Source organism: Ursus arctos, unplaced genomic scaffold (assembly GCF_023065955.2).
Source record: "Ursus arctos isolate Adak ecotype North America unplaced genomic scaffold, UrsArc2.0 scaffold_6, whole genome shotgun sequence".
Lineage (NCBI taxonomy): Eukaryota > Metazoa > Chordata > Mammalia > Carnivora > Ursidae > Ursus > Ursus arctos.
Genome location: NW_026623078.1, coordinates 74,767,230 through 74,784,211, shown reverse-complemented (window position 1 = coordinate 74,784,211; position 16,982 = coordinate 74,767,230). Strand labels below are relative to the sequence as shown.

At 40.2% G+C, this 16,982-nt stretch overlaps 1 pseudogene; it reads right to left on the bottom strand.

Moving 5' to 3' along the window:
• Positions 1-5,313: 5,313 nt before the first annotated feature.
• On the bottom strand, positions 5,314-5,374 carry LOC125281078 (U4 spliceosomal RNA; annotated as a pseudogene).
• Positions 5,375-16,982: the final 11,608 nt, after the last annotated feature.

Sequence of the window (16,982 nt, the reverse complement as noted above, 5' to 3'; positions counted from 1 at the left end):
GGAGGTATATAACCCAACAGTTACCCTACAGGGTAGTACAGCTTTTTCATCAGAGTTGATCATGAGATTTATTTTTAACCCTATCTCTAATCTTATCGTAAGGTGGCTGTTTCTTTTTCCTGCTCTCCCAGAAATATTGCTTTATTCAATATATTTTAATTGAGTTTTTTTTGAGTTGTGTGATCAATAAAGAGCTGTATCAGGCAAGGTTCCTATCTTCAAAAACTTGCAGTCTAGTAGAGTAAAGGAAGTAAGTACTTCATCATAATTCAAATTAGAGAGTGCATATTCATTTTTAAAACTGAAGCATTAGTGATTAGGAGAAAGGTGGCATTTGTATGGATCCTTAAAGAATTTGGAGGTGAAGGGCATTGATAGCCTATAAGGTGGGGAGAGGAATTAAGTGCAAGATGCTGTAGGAGGTACAGGAGATGACAGAGTTAGAGAAAAGAGAGTTTCTCCTTGGGCAGCTCACATCCTGTAGAGGCCGTCTTGGGGTCAACAGAAGCCCACACACCATGCTGAAAGTCAAGAAGGTAGACCAGGGGAGCTATCTTCTGTCCCCATATTTCTCCTAATCTTCATCATCACATGCAAAGTCCTCCCACATACATAACACACATACACAGGCTCGTGCATATTTTCTGTAACTTTAAAGCAACTAAGTTCTTTAGAAAAGAATAATTGAGCCATCTCCAAGTTCATGGTTATATTTATGAAAAGAAGAGAGGAAGAATGGTCTCCAAAACAAAACATATAATCCCCTCCTCCAAGATTATTATTGGTTCCCTCACTGTGGATTCCCAGTGAACAAGGTTATCAACCTCTAGACAGTAGCCCTACTGGGACAAAACGTGATTCTCTGACATTCGATTTTCAGATGGAAGCAGGAGAGAGACCCTACGGGCCAAAAAAGTAGAGGACTTAATATGGGTTAAAGATACATAATTTCAAAATAAATCTGGATAAATCATTTCATGAAAGACTCACAATTGGAGAGTGATATTTGTCAAACAGATCTTACATTTCGGATGTTTTACAATATACTATCTCCACTTTCAGATGGAGAAATTGAACCTCATAGAAGTTGTATAATTTTTGTAGGTCAAATGATGCTGAATGGAAAATCTGAGATTCTGACTTATGTCCATGTAAAAAACTCTTCTCAGAGACTGTGCCATGCTGGGATATTGGTGGCTATTACCATTTACTGCATGCTTAATACATCCCCAACGTATATTACACCATTAATTCTAACAAAAGACAACTTTAATGGGCGATATTATGCCCACAGCACAGATAAGGAAAAAAGAGAAAAGTGATGATAAATTCACACAGCTGATGTTAGAGGTCATCAGGAGGATGTAACCACTGTTGGCCCTGGGGTACTCAGAGACTCCTCACCCCCTCCCCTGTCCCTGGAACGTACATTTGTCCACCATTTCCACACCGGGAGATGTTTCAAGAAAGCAGCCTTGAGGGTGTAAGGTGCCCTGGAGACCGTCTGAACCCCATTCAAATTTTAGCATTCTGGTGGGCCGGCACAGAGAGCTACTGGTCTTGTGGGGCCCAGGGCAAGCCTCATATGTAAGTCCCCTTGCTTATTAAACCTGCCACCTACCCCCCTGCAGTGTTGTGCCTCTCTCATCAGTCTCTTGCTTCCTTCTGTGTGGGGGCCAGTTTCAGATTCATCCCGGGGAGCTCCCAAGATTGCAAGCCAACAGCTAAAAAGCAGAGTTTGGATTGAAGCGCAAGTGTGTCTAAATCAAAGTTTGTCTTCATTCCACTAAATCAGTGTCCCATCATCCCTTTGAGATTCGCCTAGAAAGAGCAAGCTTACTTTGCTATCAAACAGCCTTCTGTGGTCCATTCCAGACCAGAGTGATGAGACTCATCTCTCCCTTCTGGTTACTCAGTGATGCCATAATCCCCTGGGCTTCTTGCTCTCCTAGACCTTGCACACTCTGCTGCTACTGAGTATTCGTCCATGTGTCCCGCTAAAGTGTGCCCTGCAACCCATCCTGTTGGGGCCAATCCTTAACGATTGTCCATTTCCAGGGACCAGCAGGTTGCCCGGCACAGAGTAGGAACTCAGGAAATTTAGTTGAATGCCTATTCTGATAAAAAGGTCTTTCAGAGATGGGTCCTGGAGTGGAAGGCTGAGCTCATGTCAAAGTTCTTCAACTGGTTCTCAGGTCTTTGGACAGCTTGAGGCAACTATAAAGGCCCCAGGAACTAGAATATACACCACTAACTACAGCTTCCAGACATTTGATGACTATGTCACAACAGCATTTCTCATTTCCTTCGGAAGAGGTATTTAAAATGGTATTCCAGACAAAGTGCAGAGATTGGTCAACCACGTCTCTTTATGATAGAATTGTTTACTCATAACGATGGACAGCCTGGCCGGGAAAGGACGATCGGGACAGTCTGACCCAGAGACCAAGCCATACGTGGTACTTCCTTTAATACCCACCTTTCTTTTCCAAAGGTAACCAAGAATCACAATCACCAAATAATGGCAAGCTTAGTTTGTTTTTCTAATAGTCACAGACAAGATGCAGAAAAGGCAAAGTAAATGCTTTCTGTTCCTTGAAAAATTGCTTGGTATCAGACACTATACCTGGCATATTGTTTAGGCTGACACATTTAATCCCCCCCCCCCCCGCCCCGTCCCCGCCCCCCTGTGTGGTAGGTTGCAGACTTTGCTCCTGGTGTCTATACCTAATGACAGCTTAAAACACATTCGTTGGATAAATGAATGAAGTGTATTTTGGCTTGGCTGAGCTAGATTTCCATAAAAAGCAAAACAAACAGGGACACCTGGGTGGCTCAATTGGTTGGGCGTCTGCTTTCAGCTCAGGTCATGATCCCAGGGTTCTGAGATCAAGCCCCGCATCGGACTCCCTGTTTGTTGGGGAGCCTGCTTCTCCCTCTTCCACTCCCCCTGCCCCTGCTTGTGTGCTCATTTTCACTCACTCTCTCTCAAATAAATAAATAAAATCTTAACAAAACAAAACAAGAAACCCCAGAACATATGAGAGAAAGAACTCCTGGAGAAGTGGGTATCTTAAGCCAAAATAATTCCATACTGAATCGTTGTGAGTTACCAAGGCACAAGAACAAAATTCTCTGCTCACAAATGAATGTGGATGCTGTTTTGCACCCAATTCAGAACAATAAAGAGAGAAATGCAAGGCTCAAGGGAGAAATGGAAATTAAGAGTGTCTTAAAATACTTTCCCTGAAAATAATAGTTTAATACAGACAATGCAAGGAGAAAGTTTATCCACAGATAGATGCACTTATAGGGACATGTGAATTGACCCAGAATGTGGTTGCATCTGATACCGCACAGAGCCATTCAGAGCCGTCCCCAACTGCGGCAGAAAACTGGGACTTTGTATGCCTACGTGAGTCAATCGTTGTCCAGGCCAGGGCTCCCTGGAGAGCTATGCCCTTGCGTGGAGAAAACTCTGTTGCCAAGAAATAGTTTTACTAAAGGATTCAGCTGCTGGTCATCAGCAGCTGAAGACATGGGTATGTTGGCACTATAACAGGAATCCAGGAGGGAAACCAGAGTATCTTCCAGAAAGAAATTATATACAGGTGGATTTCCTTCTAAAATAGGTGGATGGATAGTGCCAAAGTATAGGTAGGAGATGTCTCCCAGCTGAGTTTAAATTTGCAAGTCATGGATTCCAGCAACCTGGCATCAACGGACTGGCATTCTGGTGTGACCCAACCAGGAAGATCTTCTCTTTCATTCACATATCATTGAGCTTCTGCTATGCTTTTTGGCGATGGTAAATAGCATGTTCCAGGAACATAGTTTGCCAGTGATAGTTGCTTTAGGGGGCTAGACATTAGCTTGTTTTCCAAATTTGCTGTGTGTGGGCCAGGGAACATCCGTATGTACTGACACAAAGAGTTGTCTCCAAAATTTTTCTGAGTGATAATCTCGTGTGTATTTTTAACTCTTTAGATTCTTTACAAATCAAGAAGGGGACTTCTATTTCCTGGAAGATGGAATAGATGTACTTTTCCCTATCAGTGCTGATAAGTGCAGTTAAACCCTGGACAGCATGTATGAAACAAACATAAAAACTCTGAATGTGGGAGAGGAAAAAACACACCAGCTAGGGACCACAGGGCCCCAGGAATGAAAACGTTCGGAAGGAAAACATCCTAAGTGCCTTTGTTTATTTTATATCACATATCCCAGCCTTCGAGTTAGATAACCCAGCAAATTAGAAAGGCCAATAGGTACAGATGAAAAATAAGCCCCCATAGAAGACTGCTCTCTCTAGTCAAAGAACGAAGACATGGGCAGCTTAACAAGACAGAACACTTTTAGGGGCACCTGGGTGGCACAGCGGTTAAGCGTCTGCCTTCGGCTCAGGGCGTGATCCCGGCATTATGGGATCGAGCCCCACATCAGGTTCCTCCGCTAGGAGCCTGCTTCTTCCTCTCCCACTCCCCCTGCTTGTGTTCCCTCTCTCGCTGGCTGTCTCTATCTCTGTCAAATAAATAAATTAAATATTTAAAAAAAAAAAAAAAGAACACTTTTAGATAACAGCTACTCTACTCCAGCCAGGGAAAACATAAAATATTGCCCCCCACCCTCAATCTAGCAAATTTGAGTGGGGAGCCCAGATCTCCACCCTCATGAGGCTGTAGCAAAATGCTCCGACACTCCTGTTGAGGTAGTGTGAGAGAAGGCCAAGTAGGGAGCCTGAACTCTCGTCCATGTTGCCAATAACAAGGCCCCCCTTTACCTGCACCGCTACTGTGGCAGAACAAGGTACCCTTCCCTTCCTGGCTGGGGTGGTATCAGAGGAGGCCCAGTGAAGTCAAGACTTCTCTTATCACCAGTAGTAATGAGGCCATCCCCAACGCAGTATCAGTAGAGATCCCATTGGAGCCAAGTTTCCCACCACGGGTCCAGCAGCAACAAGAAGCTTCCCGTTGGGGGTCAACAGACGCCAAGTGGAGAACCTGGACTTGTGCTTCCACCTCACAGTAATGAAGCAGCAGCCCCTCTCTCCTGGCGGGAGCAGTACCAGAAGGTCTGAGACTCAACATAGAAAAGACACCAATCCCTCCCAAATTGGTATGCGTGTTTTAGGTAATTCCTACCAAAATCCCACTATGAGTTTTTGTAGATAGAGACAAGATTATCCTACCATTTCCATTGAAAGGCAAAGAGATCAGAATAGCTAAAACAATCTTGAGAAAGAAGAATAAAGGAGAAGAAATCAGTCAATCTGATCTTAAGACTTCTTATGCAGCTACCGTAATAAGAATGTGTGTAGCTGTAATCGCGCCTCGGATAAACCTCATTGGCTACGATACTGCCACCGCGCAAAGATAAAGAAAGGGGGGGTGGTAATCAGAAGGGGGAATGAAGCATGAGAGACTTTGGACTCTGAGAAACAAACTGAGGGCTTCAGAGGGGAGGGGGGTGGGGGAATGGGATAGACCAGTGATGCGTAGTAAGGAGGGCACGTATTGCATGGTGCACTGGGTGTTACACGCAACTAATGAATCATCGAACTTTACATCAAAACCAGGGATGTACTGTATGGTAACTAACATAATATAATAAAAAATATAATAATAATAATAATAATAAAAGAATGTGTGTAGCTGGCAGAAGAGACATATAGACCAATGGAACAGAATGGAGAATTAGAGGACCCTGTAAGAGAAAGGAAAGAAGAGCTACAGAATGGGGGAAAGTATTTACAAGCCATACATGATAGGACTAGTATCTAGACTATATACAGTATTGTATGTATATCTCAAATATATATCATCTCAGTATATATGTATATATCAAATATGTGTATATCTTGTACATATGCTTATCTAAAAGCTATAAACCAAAGCTCAACAATAAAAATGCAAACAATGCAATTAGAAAGTGAACAAAATACGTGAGAAGACATGTCGCTGACGTGGATATACAGATGGCAAAAAAGCATATGAAAAGGTGTTCAAAAGAATTTGTCATTGGAAAAATGCTGATTAAAATCGCAATGAGATGTCTCCCTACACCCATTAAAATGGCTAAAAAAATGAATAGTGACAACCTCACATGCTGGCAAAAATGCAGAGAAACTGGATCACTCACATATCACATGGGAACATAAAATGGTACAGCTAACTACAAAACAGTTTGGCGCTTTCTTAAGAAAACGAAACATTCATGCTGTATGGTTACTAACATAACATAATACAAAATTTAAAAAAAAAAGAAAAGAAAACTAAACCTTCAAATCCTGTATGACCCATAAGTTATATTCCTAGGCATCTGTTCCAGAGAAATGAATAATTATGTTCATCAAACAACCTATACACAACTGTTTATAGCAGCTTTAGCCAAAATACTTTCACGAGGAGTAATTTCTTTGCTGTACTCCTGTTACTTCTTTTTTCCTTATGTGGAATGAATTATCTGATTGGACAATTTAGGGTTTGGGAAGGAGAGCACTTCTTCTTTTCATAGTCCACCGAAAGCATATTCCGGAGCTCCCCATTCCCCAGCAGTCGCCATTCAGGGAAGACTGCTCCAGTCTATACTGGTGGGACGTGGTAAGTGAGTTTGCCATACCATGAATGGTACGTGAGTGGCATACCATGTTAGCAAGTCTATGTGCCTGTTGTTCTCAAAACAGGGTTCTTCACATCGGCCTTGGTGAATAACCAAGGTTATTTTTAAAACCCATCTGCCATTCATTTGACACATTTCCCAATTTTTCAGAATGTTGATAAAAAGCAAGGTGTTGTTTGTTTGGGGTTATTTAGGCCTCCAATACATAAAATAAGCTTAAAATTCTATATTAGTTTTCTAGGGCTGCCATCAGCACAGAAATTAATTTCTCACAGTTCTGGAACCTGGAAGTCTAAGACCAAGTCTAAGACCAAGTTTTGATTTCTCCTGAGGCTCTCTTTTTGGCTTGTAAATAGCTATCTTCTCTCTCTGACCTCAGCATGGCCTTTTCTTTGTGACTCTTCTTCTTATTATTAGGACACTAGTCATACTGGATTAGGGTCCCATCCTAATGACCTCATTTAACCTTAATTATTTCTTTAACAGTTCTGTCTCCAAATATAGCCACTTTGGAGTTAAGGCTTTAACATATGAATTTGAGGGAAACACAATTCAGTCCATCACAAACACCTATAGAAAAGCAAGGTTAAAAATAGATTTTAATAGAAAATGAGCTCTGAGTTATTGACAGAAGATATGCTTAAACAGTAAGAAAGAATTTGAAAAATAAAAAGCAGAGAAAAAGTTATCTCAACCAGCAATGAAAAAGATTAACTTCACAGTAATATAGTAATGGATAGTAATCGAATGTGGTAACAGAGAATAAAACAAATTGGATATGAAGACAGAAAGAAGTAACAGGGATGAGGAAGGATATAGGCTTAGCGATGAAAGGAAATAAACCACGAAGAATGTATAATAACCATGAATTCACAACTGACAATATAGTCTCAAGATCCACGTGGCTCAAGTATTCAGAACGCAAGTAACACTTGACCAATATGACCAATTTTTCGATCATAGCCGATTTTGACTCACTTACCTCAGAAATGAATACCTAAGGGGGCCCAAAAATCAGTAAGAAGTATAGAAAAATTATCACAACTAAAACATATCATCTGGTATCAAGATGTTTAACCTCAAATGCATGTGAAATTATAAAGGTTCAAGAGTCACCCAAGCAGTTTTGAAGAAAAACAAGATTGAAAGGATTGGGTTGGATAAGATTGCTGGATATCAACATTCACTATATGAGAGGGACAACCTTCCTTAAAAATCGGTGGGAAAAAATGGGAATGTCAACAAATGGTACTGAGGCATGTGGCTGTCTCTATTTTAAGGAGTGAAGTTAGATACCTATCTTATCTATTACCCCAAAACAACTTCATCTTTATGGAAGACCTACATGTGTGTACTTGACACCTGTAGAAGAAAATATAAAGAATACATTTATTACATTGGGCAAGATTGTTACACTATGCTAAGAAAACCCACAAGCCATAAGTACACAACAGCTTGACAGATTCATTTACATAAAAGTAAAAAATACACCACAAAACACATGACAAATATAACTAAAATCAAGTGATTAGAAGAGAAAAGATAATTGTAAATATTTAAAGGAAACGGGACCAGTATGCAGAATGCATAAAACATCTCCCGGTCAATAAAATATTGATACACTACAAACAGAAAAGAAAAAAAAACTGGAAAAGCATATAAAAAGGAAATTCACAGATGAGGAGACCCAAATGCCCAGTAAAGACGAAAATGCACTCAATATCCCTAGCAATTGGATAAATGAACATTACAAAAATGGGAGACTGGCCATCAGTTAGGAAAGAATAAAATACTGAGAAAAACAGATAGAGGCAAAGACCTTATACTGACGAGGGAGTGAAAATTGCTGCAGTGACCTTAGAGAGTAATTTGTCAGTATCTGAAGACCAGTGTTGAAGCCCAAATCTGATACACCTAGTCACCTTATGTTTAGATATCTGTTCCAGTGGAATTCTTCCGTATGGACCAGAACATTATCAGGAGATAATTACTCATGGGTTTTTCAGGTTTCTGCACGTCTTGCAAACAAAGGCACTAACTGTCCTTCAGTTTCAAATTAACTTTTCAAAGATGTTTGTAAGATGAACAAGGGAGAAAGAGATAGTGTCTGCAGAGGGCAGGCTTGCTCACCGTCCAGCACAATAAAAGCAATGTCTCCCTGGAACAAAGATCAGGCATGGTTGCCTACAGTGTATTATAAAAAATTCAGGTTCCCTAAGCTCAGGGTTCCTCAGCTATGACACAAATCCACTGTGTGCATAATCTCCACCTGGGCTCCTGCAGGGGGTTTGCATGGAACTGAGAGACCAGGGAAATTGGTGCAAATATGCTAATTCTTGTGATGCTCACTGGGCCATGAGTATTAAAGTCCTTTGCCTCTGCTTGCAAGCACCTCATGTTTTTTGCCAGAATTCATGAAACCATGACAGACCAAACTGTTAACAGATCTTATAACAATTTATGATCATAAAAAAATTGGAATCAAGCTGAATGTGTAACAATGGGGGGATGTATTTTAAAAGTTGTGAAACAGAGAATTAAACAGTGAAATTGGTGGACTACGACTCTTTATGTAAGGGTGCTATCTTTATAGTCAAAATGAGTTGATTGTTGGCAATCTTAGGCAGTTCAACCTAGTATTTGTATCAATATAAATCAATCTCAGAAACATAAAATTTAATTTTTAACTTTGATTTTGCTCACGAAAGACAACCTATGCAAATGTTTAAAATGGAATCATGCTCTTTCTGTTCTCTCTGATGGAGTAAAAGTATTCTAGGGAGATACGCTGACCTCGCTGCATCCAGTGGAAGGATGAGGACAATAGGGTGAATAGCAGTGAGATTTCCAATGTATCTATAATATTCTGGTTCTAAAACCAATAAGGATGAGAGGTAGGCATTATAATATGCTAAATCGTTTTGCCCGTACATGTATATACTTAGGGGGTTCCCAAAAAACTCCCTGAAGTTCTCTTTCTATGGTATGTGTCCATTGTTTCCCAATTAAAATACAAGATTAAAATGAAGTGAATGGAGACTCTAGAGGCTCAAGGGGGCGACCACAACTTAGAAAGGAGTCCTCTTGAACAGCCTTTCCACATCTCCAGAAGCAGTGCGAGATCTCGGTTCTCTCATTTTCTCAGAAGGCCTATCTTGGTTTACAGGACAGTTTTTTCTTCTAGAAAACACATTATGAGTCACTCAGAGGAGTATGGGCCTACCCTAAAATTTTCACCATGTGTCATTAAATGTCATATAGTTCAACTGCAGGAAATTTTTTTCTCATAATGAGAAATGCAAAGCCCGGGCTGGTTTCAAGTTTTTATTTTTTTTAATCCTGAAAAAAACATTAATGAGTTTATACACATAAAAAAACATCTTTAAAGTATAGTGACTGTGTCTCTACTAGGCTACCCTCACAACTTCTAGATTACTATGGTTTTTACTTCTTTATTTTTCCAGTTTTGTAGTACCTATTACTGGAAGGAGTTGGAGGTTCCTAAGTAAAATAAAAGCAAAGGATCATACATGGTGAGAGCTTGAAGGGATTTTTGCATTTACATTTTCATTTTGTAGATGAAAATATGTAAATACCCTTAGGTAGCAGCCGTATCCACATTTGAGCTCACATCTTCTGACCCATTAAACAATAGTAACTTTAAGATGTTAGACTAACATAATATAATAAAAAAAAATTAAAATTAAAAAAAAAAAAGATGTTAGGCGAGGCTAAGAATTGCACCTAACAGTTCTTGAGTGCTTCTTGTATGTATGGCACTGTTCTAAGCCTTTCCCTGTATTATCTCATTTAATTTCACACAGCTCTAGGAGTTAAGTCCCAATTTTACAGATGAGGAAACTGGGTGCCAAGATGAAGTGCCTCTCCCACCACTACACGTGTAGGAACTAACAGATCAAGGATGCCAGCCCAAGTGCTTTGAGTTCCAAACTCACCCATACTCTTCACTGCTCTTACAGATTAATTAAAAAACAGTATAGTCCTCGGTAAGTATCTGTCTCATCATCAAGTTTCAATTGTGATGATAAAATTTTCTAGTCTTATTAAACATTCAAGGGGTAGGTATTCTTTTCATTTTATAAATATAAAACGTAAGGACCAGAGAGGAAGAATAATTGGAATCTTGATCCTTGGGCAGAAGGAAGGATCACATTAGAAACAATATGCTCTCATTTTTAGAATCTCAGCATACCAGTAATTAAGATTTGCCGTTAATGCCTTCCCCCAGGGAGTGAGGTCTGGAGAGAGACATAAAGTCACCTCAAGATTAAAAATCATGGCCTTGGTTATGTCTTGGTTGTTCTAGGAAAATAGGGCATCTCTCTTCATTAATATCACAGGATGCCATCCTGAGATATGAATTACCATCAAGGCTAACATCTAGAGCAGCCTTCGCGAGGTGCCAAAAACTGAACTAAGGGCTTTATCTATATTGTTTCTATTTACTTCGCAAGCACACAGGGTCCTTACATTTTGTTGGGTACTATTCCAAGAGCTTTATACATATGGATGGAGTTGATTCCTACAAAAACTATATGAAGTTGGTACTATCGCTGCCCTCATTTTACGTGTGAATATATTTTGACCCCTAGGGCAAGAGTTACCCATAACCATCGTTAGATTGTCTTCTGTATTTATTATCAGAGGAGCCCCACAGAGGATGGAGTCTTCTTTTCACCTTAAGGAGACTGAGGCTGGAAAGTTTAAGTCAATAGCTCAAGTATTATTTTGTATAGCTAGAATGGGAACAAAGACACTTGAAACCCTACATTTGACCTCTATGACTTTACTTGACACCTTTCATTCACTTGTGCTTCTCTCTCCTTCTTCCTCTCTCCCTCTCTCTCTCTCACTCTGTCTCTGCCTCTCCTCCTCTTTCTCATTTTTATATAATAGAAAACACAGCATATAACAGAGTTTGCATTACCTTCTACTACTTGGAGTAATATCTCCAGCCTTGTCATTTTACAATCCTGCTGGATTATTAATTAACCTCCCACTTGAGTTATATTTGTGCTTCTCATTGCCTAATTTTTTACTATTAATTACCAAAAATAACCTTGTGTTCACGTCACTCTCCAAAAGTAGCTTAGAATGTCCTGTGTATCTGGAATGGAGACTGGATTGGCTTGTCTCTAAAGAATAAGAGCCACCAGGGACATGGACTGAAAAGAAGGTCATGCTGTGTCATCATTCCTACTGACGCTTTCAAAATATCATACATTGGCAATTGGCACAGAGTCTAAGTCTGATGTTGGAGACTCCCATAAAAGGTGATGTGATTTTGAGATTTCTCCAGTTTTAAATTCTAGTTCTGCCATACCCACTAACTTAGTGACTTGCATAAGTTATTAACCCTCTATTTCCCCATCTTTAAAATGGGGCTAGGGTGGGCGAGTGATGTACATTTCATCCCTCTCTTGTAAGGATTAGAGATGATGTTTAAGTGTCTGGTATATAGTAGGGAGGTGTCTCAGTTGAGTACCTAATATCACATGGATATTCAAGAAATGGTAGCTATTTTCATTTTATTTTTTTAGAGAATTATTTATTTGTTTGACAGAGAGAGAGAAAGAGAGTGAGAGAGAGAGCAATCGGGGAGAGGGGCAGAGGAAGAGGGAGAGAAAGAGAACCTTGAGCAGACTCAGTGCTGAGTGTGGAACCTGATGTGGGGCTCAATCCCACAACCCTGAGATCATGACCTGGACTGAAATCAAGAGTCGGACGCCTAACCGACTGAGCCACCCAGACGCCCAGGTAGCTATTTTTATACACAGCACATTGCTGACTTTCACGGCATAGAACTCAGCAGGTTTTTAATGTGGCATCCAATCCTACATGTAGGCATTGACATGCTGGGCATTAATTCTCCACCAACTCAAGAGAATTTTAGTAAGAAAATATTTCCATTTGATAAGTATTCTTTGACTATATTAGCCTTTAGAAAGACACTGCCAAGAATTCATAAAACAGCAAATCAAGTAATTGACAAGGCTTATCTACAGTCTATACAACATGGGTACCTCTACTTACATGTTCTGATTGGCTGCAGACCCTAAATTATGATTTCTTCCCTGTAAAGGAATCATTGTAAGAAGAAATTACAAGGTCAAAGATTATGTAATTTTGTTTCTCCAGAGATTGTCCTCACTGCTTGTTGCCAGGTCTCCCTTCTCTACTCTATTCCTAAGTTCACAGACTTCCGGCCAAAAATTCTGGGCGTGACACTGGGGAATGATGGACATACTTGGAATCCTGGTATTTCATGGTCATATCCTGACCCACTGGACTCTTCTGTGGATATCTGGTCCAGTTGCTCTACTCACATCTGGTGACATCTTCTCTCTCCCTCTTAGCCAAGATTGGGAAGGTGTTTCTGCCCTTCTGAGATGAAGGAGTCTCTCCTACAAAAGATTGTTGGTACCTCTTTGTGTGAGGACCAGGGTAAACTTCAGGGACACAATCCATTTTCTTTTAAGCTCATGTCATATTTAGGTTCAGGAGAAGCTAGCAGAGCTTTCCCACCCCCTCTCTTTGGGTGATCAATGAATTCTGAAAATTGGAACCTGACCAAGCCGGTGTGAGTTCAAGGGAGCATTAAACGTTGGGAAAGGAAAGATGTGATCTACTGAAACTGGTAGGACGAAACATGCAAAGCCTTTGTGGCTTCATTATTTGGTTATTAAGGAGTGGTTTTAGCATCAAAAAGTGACTTTTAACTCATATTTGGCAAAATGCCTTTACCACAGTGTGACAATAGAAGAGCTCAGAACCCATTGCAAATTCTTCCATTCAATTACAATGACGTTCAGAAAAGAAAGATACTTTATTACCAAGGATACTTCACTTATTTATTTGACAAATAGTTGACAGAGCCTTACCTTCTGCTCAGTACAAGGGTTACATGTATCAATATCACCCTGTAGCTCCTTCTTCAGGTTATTCAAAAATTAGTGGGGACATGAACACATAAACCAGTAACTACAATGTAAAATAGAAAAGGACCATTCATTCAGAACTTCAGTTACTTGTAAGGTAAAAATAATGATTAGTGATTTCTAAATAAGAAAATATAAGTAAAGTGAGTGGCCTAGGTAAGAGAAGGAAATTAATAAGTGAAAATCATTATGATTTTACATTGTTTTTCTTATAGATCCATATATATATATATCCAAATATATATATATATATATGGATATATATTTATATCATAATTAAATAACATAGTATATAACAGAAGGGTGGGGGAGGAAGTATTTAATTCTACTTGGATGAACTTCAAGTAAGAGTGGACATAGTCTTTGGCAGGGAAAGAAGCTGGCAAAGGGTAATTTAAGGCACATGGCAAATACTCAATGATTGTTATCTATTATTATTATTATTATTATTATTATTATTATTATTAGAGGAGGTAGGTCTGTGATAAGTTTTGAAACATAAAATGAGGCCAAGGAGGGAAAGTGAAGGGATCCAGGCAGGGGAAGGAGATTACACAAAGGACAGAGGCACTGCACTCCTCTCCGCCATCATGAAATAAGAAATGTTTCAATATTGCTGCGGAATAAAATGTGAGTGAGATAATCCTGGAGAGGTAGACAGGACCACATTCTAAAAGGTCTTAAATATCGGACTAAGGAGCTTATATCATATCCTACTGACTATGAGAAGTCACTAATGGATATTAAATATTTTAGGGACACGATCAAGTTTGTACTTTAGAATTGTCACTTGCGTAGCAATAGAGAAGAATGTTAGAGAGAGGCAAGAGGCAGAGAAAGTGCAGGGATATCTAGTAAAGTTAAAATGACCAAGAACCCAACAATCCTACTTCTCGGGTTACGCCCTAGAGAAAACCATACCTAGCACAGCATTTGCTCATTTAACGCGACGTTGTCTATAGCAGCAAAAACGCGGGCACAACCCAATATCAGTAGGAGTGAATATAAGAAGGTATATTCCAGTAAAAGAATTACCAGATTATTATACACAAAAAAACCGAATCAGTTAAATCTAAGTGTGTTAGCAAGAGTTGACGTCAAATATACCCGAATCACCACCAACTTCACCACCACGTTGAAGAATGTTAAGTAGAATCTGATGCCATTCATAAACATCTCAGAAATAGTATTTATGGACACATATACACAAGGCAAATGTACAGAACAGGGACTACAAGGGCAGTCACTAAATGCCCCATAGTTGTTATGTGATGGGAGGGAGGAAAGGCCATGAGCCTGGAGAGGAAAAGAAAGAAGACTTCAAGTTTATCTTGGATGTTCTATCTTATCTTGGATGTTCTGTTTCATGATAAGCAAAATTTTTAAAGCAAACATGACAATATACGAGCATTTGTGATTTTCAGTGTAGGGGGCATTTTATTTCAAAATAGTTTCTGTATTTGCAGAAAAAGATTTTAAATGAAATATGCATTTAATTGTGCTGCGTGTGTGTGAGAGAATATGTAAGTGAGTGTGTGAGAATGTGTGAGTATTGAGTGAGTGTGTGTGAGTGTGTGGGTGTAAGAATGTGAGTCTGAGTACTGAGTGTGTGTGAGTGTGTGGGGGTGTGTGAGTGTGTCTATGAATGCGTGCAAGGTGCAAGGTCTCCACTGTTAAGGGGATGTCTGGAGAATGCAGAGGCTCACTCATTCAACTCCCAAAGGCAGGAAATGACCGAGTTCGAACAATAACTTCAACTGGGGCCTGAAAACCGTGTGTGGGGGGTTTGCACGGCTAGCTGCCAGATCTTTCACATGACACTGAGGCTCCTTAGAGTTTTCAAGTGTGGAAATCAATGAAAACCGAGTACTGCTGTTAGTTCAGGAGAAGGAAGAGTCTTCAGGGGAGGCGGGTATGGGGGTGCAATGGTCCAAAGAACTGGAGTGAGTCAGTCTGTGGTTTCAGGGAAACAGGACAACACATTTGTACATTTGTAACTCCAGGCAAATGATTTTGTTTCGCCTCCTACCTTCTCTCACAAAGAGCCTTAAAGTTGTTTTTGTGGGAGGGATGGAAAATGCGAGCTTCATAGCCATATTTTTTTGTTGCTATTAAAAATACACTCAAAGACCCTTACGGAGAGATAGATCATGGTAAACAAGCTTAGTTTCAAAATCATGAAGAAAATACCCTGTTAGGTAATTTGAATATTCAATTCATTTCAAGTCAGCAGACAGCAAACATTTTCCCCCTTTGCTGTGTTTTGAACATGATTCTAGGTACTACAGAAGGTACAGAATAAAAGGAGCACTGGCTTTGCATTCAAGAGCGCTTCAGTCTATCGTGCGGGAGGCATGTACCGAGGGCTACGTGATTAGTGAGAAGCACGCTGTACGACCCCGACGTGAGAAAATCACACAAGCATTACAGAACAAGTTAAAGGACATGCATGGGGTTTGCATTTTTGCGGGGTCTTAAAAAGGCAGCAGTTTCAGCAAGAGGAAGGAGGACTTGGATGCAGGGAAGGCCATGAAAACACCCAGAGGGAAGAGAGTCTATAAATTGTGCAATTCAACTACACAAAAACATCTGCATTGGAAGTGGGGGGAGGGCAGGGATGGAAGATATGAAGGTAAAGTAGAATCTATGATGTTAGGGCTCTGAATGTCAAGGTAAGGAATATGGGTTTTCTACACCAAGCAATGGATAGTGGTTCCGAAAAAAAGGTTCCGAATGTGAGGGGCTTGGAGGACTCCTTTGGTACCTTGGATCTTCTAGAAGCATCAAAGGCAGCTTCCCCCTTCTGCTCTTAGAAATCTCTACCATGAGTATAAGACCAAGGCAGCCTGCTGAACGATGAGGGACACAGGGTCCATCCCCTCTGTGACCTAGGCTACTCTTGGTAACAGGCTGCCAACTTTCAGACCTATATATGAGGCCATCCTAGATCCTCAAGCCACAAAGTGTCTCATCAGCCAACTACGAACCCCTGATAAAGCCCACCTAGGACTATCAAGGCCAATCCAGACAAGAACCACTCCACTAAGCCACAGAATCACAAGCTAAATAAATGGTTGTTCTAAGCTACTAAGTTTTGGTGTGATTGGTTACATAGTAATATGAATCTGTCTGGGCACAGTAAATACTTATTCATTCAGGAACTAGTAAAAATGCACGTGTTAGCTTTAAGAGTCAGAGACTATATTTAAGAATCTCTGGAAGTCTTACAGATGATAGAGCTGCAAAGATGATGGACACACATTTCCTGAGTCTTTATCAAGTGTTATTTCTGTATTCTAATGCTGCTTCCCTAAACTTCTTGGGAAATGGAACCTGTGTGATTTCCTTCCCTTCCTCCTTCCTGATGATACTATTCTCACATGTGGCCCATAGGGCAAGTCATGC